General features: G+C 42.4%; 1 long non-coding RNA gene across 1 annotated transcript in view; it reads right to left on the bottom strand.

The window, feature by feature from the left end:
• Positions 1-3,969: 3,969 nt before the first annotated feature.
• The window catches only part of LOC146599888 (uncharacterized), a 43,366-nt gene continuing 41,335 nt past the window's right edge, over positions 3,970-6,000 (bottom strand). The window contains exon 7 of the long non-coding RNA XR_014894898.1: positions 3,970-4,680. This is a non-coding gene — a long non-coding RNA (uncharacterized LOC146599888). The remainder of the gene's footprint in view (positions 4,681-6,000) is intronic.

Here is a 6,000-nt window from a genome sequence, read left to right as displayed (position 1 = left end):
TCGTGCAGCTAGCTTTAGCACTCAACAGATAAAACATGCAGACAACTTCAGTGCAAACTCCAAGAGAAAAGTGGCAGGGAGAGCGGGGTGGTGTTTTGCATTTGAATCTGTAAGGATAAAGATAGTCCTGGAGTCCCAGACGGAAAGGACATATCCTCCAAGAACAGCTTGGAAACAAAAATAAATCAGTGCGCCATCCCCGCTATTGCAGTGGCCAGCGCTTATGAAAAAGGAAACAGTAACTTTGTCCAATGTGGTGAATTAGACGTAAAGAGTAGTCCAGATGGTTATTGTACAACTTGGGTGGTGGCAGGATCTGCGATGCAGGTTGGACAGCTTTAACAGCGACAGTGAAAGGACTGCCAGGCATTCACTGCCTGCCTGGAATTGCTTCCTGGCACTATTGATACAGGCAGGACATCACCGGGTGCGCGGAAAGCTCCATGTGCTTTCAGAGCAGTGCACACATTAACGTCCTTCTAGGAATAAAAGTCTTTGAAGTCGATCTTGAGGCTTTTGCTGCAATAGGAGTAAAAGACTCCAGGATCGCAGCTTCTGAACGTAAAATGAAAAGGCTGCTCTTTAAAACCAGACTTACTAGAAGCCGTTTTCTTGCCATCCTGTTCCCACTAAGGCCGTCCTACAGCAATTTTTGCATTGACAGATGCTATTTGTTACAGTTCTCACTGCTCTACTTTCGTGATGGCATTATCAAATCTTTTTTGGTACCAAAATATTGTAAGCACATTTGTTGATAAGAATAGCAGCAACATGAAATTGCTACATAATATTTCCTACTCGGGGATTTCAAAGTCAGTGTAACTTTTCTTTCCTATATTTTTACAAATGTGGGGGTGAGTGAGAAGAAGCACCTACAGAGGACGTGAAATATCTTGGTCTGGTTTTCAGAGGAGACTGGCATAGGGCTGAAACTGGAACACAGGGTTCATGCTTTCTAAATTTGCTTTCCAACTCTGTCTCTTCCCTTTGCAGTTTTTGGAAGAAAATTTCATTTTTGCCCATAGAACTGCTGTAAATGCAAGTTGCGTTGTTGCTGTGAGTGCTGAAGCTTTTCCCTGTGAAGAAAATGTAATGAGATGCCTCATCTCATGGTTCAAGGAAACAGGAAGGCTAGGCTGTAAAATTTGGCTTCCAAAGAGCTGCTCTCCACTTCCCTCATAGCTTGCCTGTAGCTAACTTGAAGCCCTGCTAGCAAAAACTGAGGTACAAGCAGATTTTTCTAAAACTTACTGGTTCTTTTCCTACAGACTCACCTGAGCGGGACTTGGATGTTGACATTGGACCTGGACACCACTGTTTTCTCAAAATGCAAAACATGGACCAACTGCATCAGACTGGATCATGCATTTTTACTATGCAGCTTCCTGCAGAGGTGGGCAATAATGCTCTTGAAGCCTGTCTGTGTTTCTCCATAAGGACTCAGTAGCTTCACTCTCCACCTGGTTTCTGGGTCAGAACGACTGTCTGGCCCACAGGTACTGCCTCCAAGGAAGATTTTAAGATGAAAAAATGCTGGTGTATTACAATCAGAAAGGACTTTATTTTCCTAACTCGTAGCAACAGCTCATTAAAGTACAGGTCCTGCTAGCACTTTCCTACCAGAAGATGCCCTTTTAGTGGAAGCGTACCACTGGAAATAGTGACCACCTCAAATTTCACAGACCACACTTGGGGAAACCATTTATTAGCAATCTGGGGAAAATAATTCCTCCTTCATTCATTCTTGTCTTTAAAATACAGCTTCCTCCCACTGTTCAGAAACATAAATGGAGCTTTTCTCCCCTTGTGATGTGCAGAGCACAAGTCATCAGCACTAGCCTCTTTTCTTGCAGCAAATCTTCGCCTCTTCTTAACTGCATGGGGCTTGTGGATGGCCAGCACGGTGCTCATTCAGTTCCCATGTTATGCTGCATTTCTTCCAGCTCTGTGCTCAGTAGCCACGCAAGAAGAGGGATCCTGGTCAAGCTTGGAAAGACAACCTTCAGCCCTCATGCCATAAGCCACTGTTGTACTCACTTCCACCTTTGGACACACATGTCCAGGCTATTCAGCTCTCAGCACGTTTTTGAGAAGCTTCTAGCAAGCCTTATTTTTCAGTGGGGGGCTAGCAACATCTCCCTGTGAGCTACATGCCATTGAGACTAGTCTCTCATCCCTCTGCTTAAAGAATAGGGCCAATGTACAGGCATTTACAACCGGCTGCATATCATCTATCAAGCTTTTCTGCCCAATTTAAAGGTCCTTTATGTAGTCAAAACAAATGAAGAAAAATATCACTGATTTCTTCCTTTGGTAAATTAGCAGCGTAATATACAGCTAGCTATCCCCACCTCTTACCCACACCACACAGAGCAAGTTTCTGCAGCGCTTCAGTGGGTACTTCGTACCAGTTCTCCAGGTACACAGGGCAAAATCAGCATTGCCTCGGCCTCCCAAAGGTAGGCACACACATACCCAACATGCCAGGCAACCAAGCTCCCTGTTTCAGACACCCGTCACTCACCCATGGGGACGGGTGAGTGGAGCAAAGCAATGCCAGCAAGCCCCTGCGTCACATGAAGAACATATCCAAAGCAGCTGCTGGGCAGCCCTCCAGTGAACTTCAAGAATAAAATTAATCTTTAAGCACAAAGGGACTAAACATGGTTAATTTTTAAGTCATTTGAACATACTGCTGTTTGAGCTGCTAGGTCCATGCTTCATTGCAAGCTCTTTTAATTGAAGAGCATGTCGAACAACTTTTTGTTACTGTTTTCAAAATAAACCTCAACATCCATTTTCTATGGGTGTCTATCAATTCACTGGCATTCACATTGCTTTTTTTGGTGGAAGTTTAGTCTGGGTAATTTACAATGGAAAGTGAACAAGCAACTTGAAACTCAGGCCAGTCCTTCCAACTCTAATTCATCAACTCCTCATCTGACAGATGCTCTGTTTGGTCTAAAGAAACATGAGTAAGTCTACTGCTCAGAGAAGTTGGTAATGAAGTTATATAGGTGTTTGGATTGAGAGATAATTCAATAAGATTGATTAAACAGCATTCAACATTTTGGGGCTGTAGCAGTTCCAAAGTGTTCATTGCAATAGGAACCACTTCTAAGGCGAAACTAGGTTTTTTCTCCTGTTTCCTTAATTAGGCCATTAATCTCATTCCCTACCATTTTTCCTTAGAGTGGCCCTTGGAAACCACCATGACAAAACCCTTAACTCTTGCTAAATCAGATTCCTCTTTCAAGAGCAGAGTCTGCAGCCACCATATAGCCATTTACTTGCCTATAGCAAAACTATAGCATGCAGTGGGACATGATTGGTTTACAAGGTAAATACAGTGACTTTTGTTGTAGCTAGTGTGAGGCAACTGAGCAATGTAAATTAATTAATTAAAATGCCTCACAGGAGCCACTTAAGTACCAGCAAAAGACGTGGCTGAAATAGGATAAAAATAAAAAGCATCTGTGCCACATTTGAGAGACACTGATTTGGAGTCAGCTATTGAAAATCAGTGGGAAGGTTCACTCTGAATAAATTATTCAGCTCCAGAGCATATGTGTGCTCATGTTTATGGAAATACAGTAGGTAGCTTAGTCTAAACTGCAGGAATCATAGGAGATTCTGTGAGACTGTTGCAGAAATGCACGCCACAACTTTCGGAGCTGCATCTGCATTTAGAAAAAAAACCAAAAAAAACCAAAAAAACCCACTCTTCTTTTGACATAGAAAAAATTTATCGTCTTCCTGGTTACACTGGCTTTGTCCTTTCTACAAGTGGCTAATAAATCACATCACTGATTTCAGTCCAATCACTCAACATCAATCTCACCACAGCCACCCTGAACAAACAACAAAATGGGAAGAAACACGTATCTGAAGTGAGGAAAAGTGTCTAATTCTGAACTGAAGGCTTAGAAATTAGGCAAAAAGAAGGTAACATATAAAAAGATGAGGCTCATATTATATCCTACTGCTCAAGATTTTTAGATGTATGGAAGGAGATTATATAAAACTTTTACACTTAGCTATGTGAATTTTGTCTGCTAACATTATTCCTCTATGATGAGCTGATTATAGAATGATCACAGATTAGTGCAAGCAGATTTTTAACTCTAGGTAACACTTAAAGCCTGATATATTTATTTGTGCAAATGTATTATGTTTCTGACTTTTTGTTAACTGTGTCTCATAGTGATGTTTTTCAAGTGACTTTAATATTAATATGACAAAAATAACTTTCTGTTTTCTTTCAGTGGTTTTACAGTAAAATCCAATAATACTGCTCTGGGTCAACTTCTTGAGGTAATTTATGCAGGAAACTCCACAGGGCTGCCTGGTGGAATATCTCCCGCGTATACCTATTCCTCTGTATCAGTAGTGGAGAAGGCAAATTAAGAAAAGATGTCATCTTTCATCTGGCACAGAGAAGGGGAAGATCTGAGACAAATCTGAGCACCACAGAGTGGTGCCAGTTTCAGCCTGGCCTCTGAGATAGCTCTGTTGCCTGCGTGGAAAAATGTCCCAGCATAGAAGAATCATCCATAAGTCATGACAGATGAAACCATAATTTATAAACTTTGTGCTGAAGCAGTAAGCAAGTTTTCAGATATCCTGAGCTTGAAGATAAAGGGCAAGGCCTCATGCTTGGCACAGGAGATTCAGAGAAGCCTGTTTAGAGAGCAGAGGACACATTAGTTGGCTTTGCGGAAGATGTGAGGCAGTCTTCAGAATAGGTCAACACCAGCTGATGACTTTCCACTTTGTGGATCACACTGCTGTGGACCACCCCAGGGTACTGAAAGCTGGATCTGGCATCTGCCAGGTCAGGAAAATATCCCATAGCCAGCCCTATGTTTAAGTTAGGAAATGTAGGTGTGAGGAGTCTGTGGAGGCTCCACAGCTCCAGCCATGAATGTAGATACAAAAACAAGGTCATTTCACTGGGGTGGTAAAATTTTCTGTGCATTTTTGTGTGCCCATCACTATAACTTCCACTTCACTCAAATTCAGTGACGTCATTTGCCCCAGTGAAGAAATGACTTCACTGAGGAATGAGGATATCTCATTTGAGGCAAGGTGGCCATGCATGGTATAGAAGAGACAAGCCTGTGTCACCTAAACAAGCCACCTAAACATTACAGCTACTTGGCTCTGTTGTGAAGTCGTTCATCCAATGCTTGATGCTTAATAGGGCCAGAGAGACTATTAATATTAATTATGGGATTGAAAAATGGCTTTGCTTAGCCTAGAGGAGGGAAGGCTAAGGAGAGATCTCATAGTGGTCTCCTGCTACTTAGATGGAGTTATAGAGAAGACAGAGCCAGACTCACCTCAGAGGTGCCCAGTGAAGGGACAAGAGGCAACAGACAAAGTTTGCCAAAGCCCCGAGCAACCTGATCTAGCTTCACAGTTAGTTAGCATCTCCTCCCACCTTAATTTTTGTATGATTCTGTGACTACAAATGAGGAGCCATGGCCATTTCCTCCAAACTCACACTGGTTAGCAGCTAACTTCGGCTGTGAAGCGTGATGGGGTTTAGCCTTTCCATACCTGTGCGCTTAAAAAAAAAAAAAAAAAAAAAAAAAAAAAAAAAAAGTTGCTATGAAACTTTGGATTTTCTCATTGTGTGTGTGAACACCCATCCCTTTCCTCACCCTTTCACTGTCTCATCTCTTCCCTTTCAGGATTGCAGCATGCCTCAAATCAGCACTTTCCAAACCTCCAACGACAAGTTAAGAAAAGCGATATTTACACTGTCAGCACAATGAGAACAAATCATGGTGAAGTAACACTGGCTACTAGTGCAACACTTCCAAAGGTAAATAGCTTGTGACACAACCGCTCATCTGACAGCACGCAGCTGCTGTCCCTGTGCAGTGGCTCCGGAAGGTATCATATCATAATACTGCTGATGGCGGGAACTAGTAAGACCCTGTTTAGTTGTGTTTTTCACTACCTCAGCCTATTTCTTCTGCAGTGGAAAAACCC

This window comes from Rhea americana, unplaced genomic scaffold (assembly GCF_003343005.1).
Source record: "Rhea americana isolate MKP2758 unplaced genomic scaffold, rheAme1 scaffold_130, whole genome shotgun sequence".
NCBI classification, from domain to species: Eukaryota; Metazoa; Chordata; class Aves; order Rheiformes; family Rheidae; genus Rhea; species Rhea americana.
The sequence above is the reverse complement of the archived record's forward strand: the minus strand, read 5'-3'. Positions and strand labels throughout refer to the sequence as shown.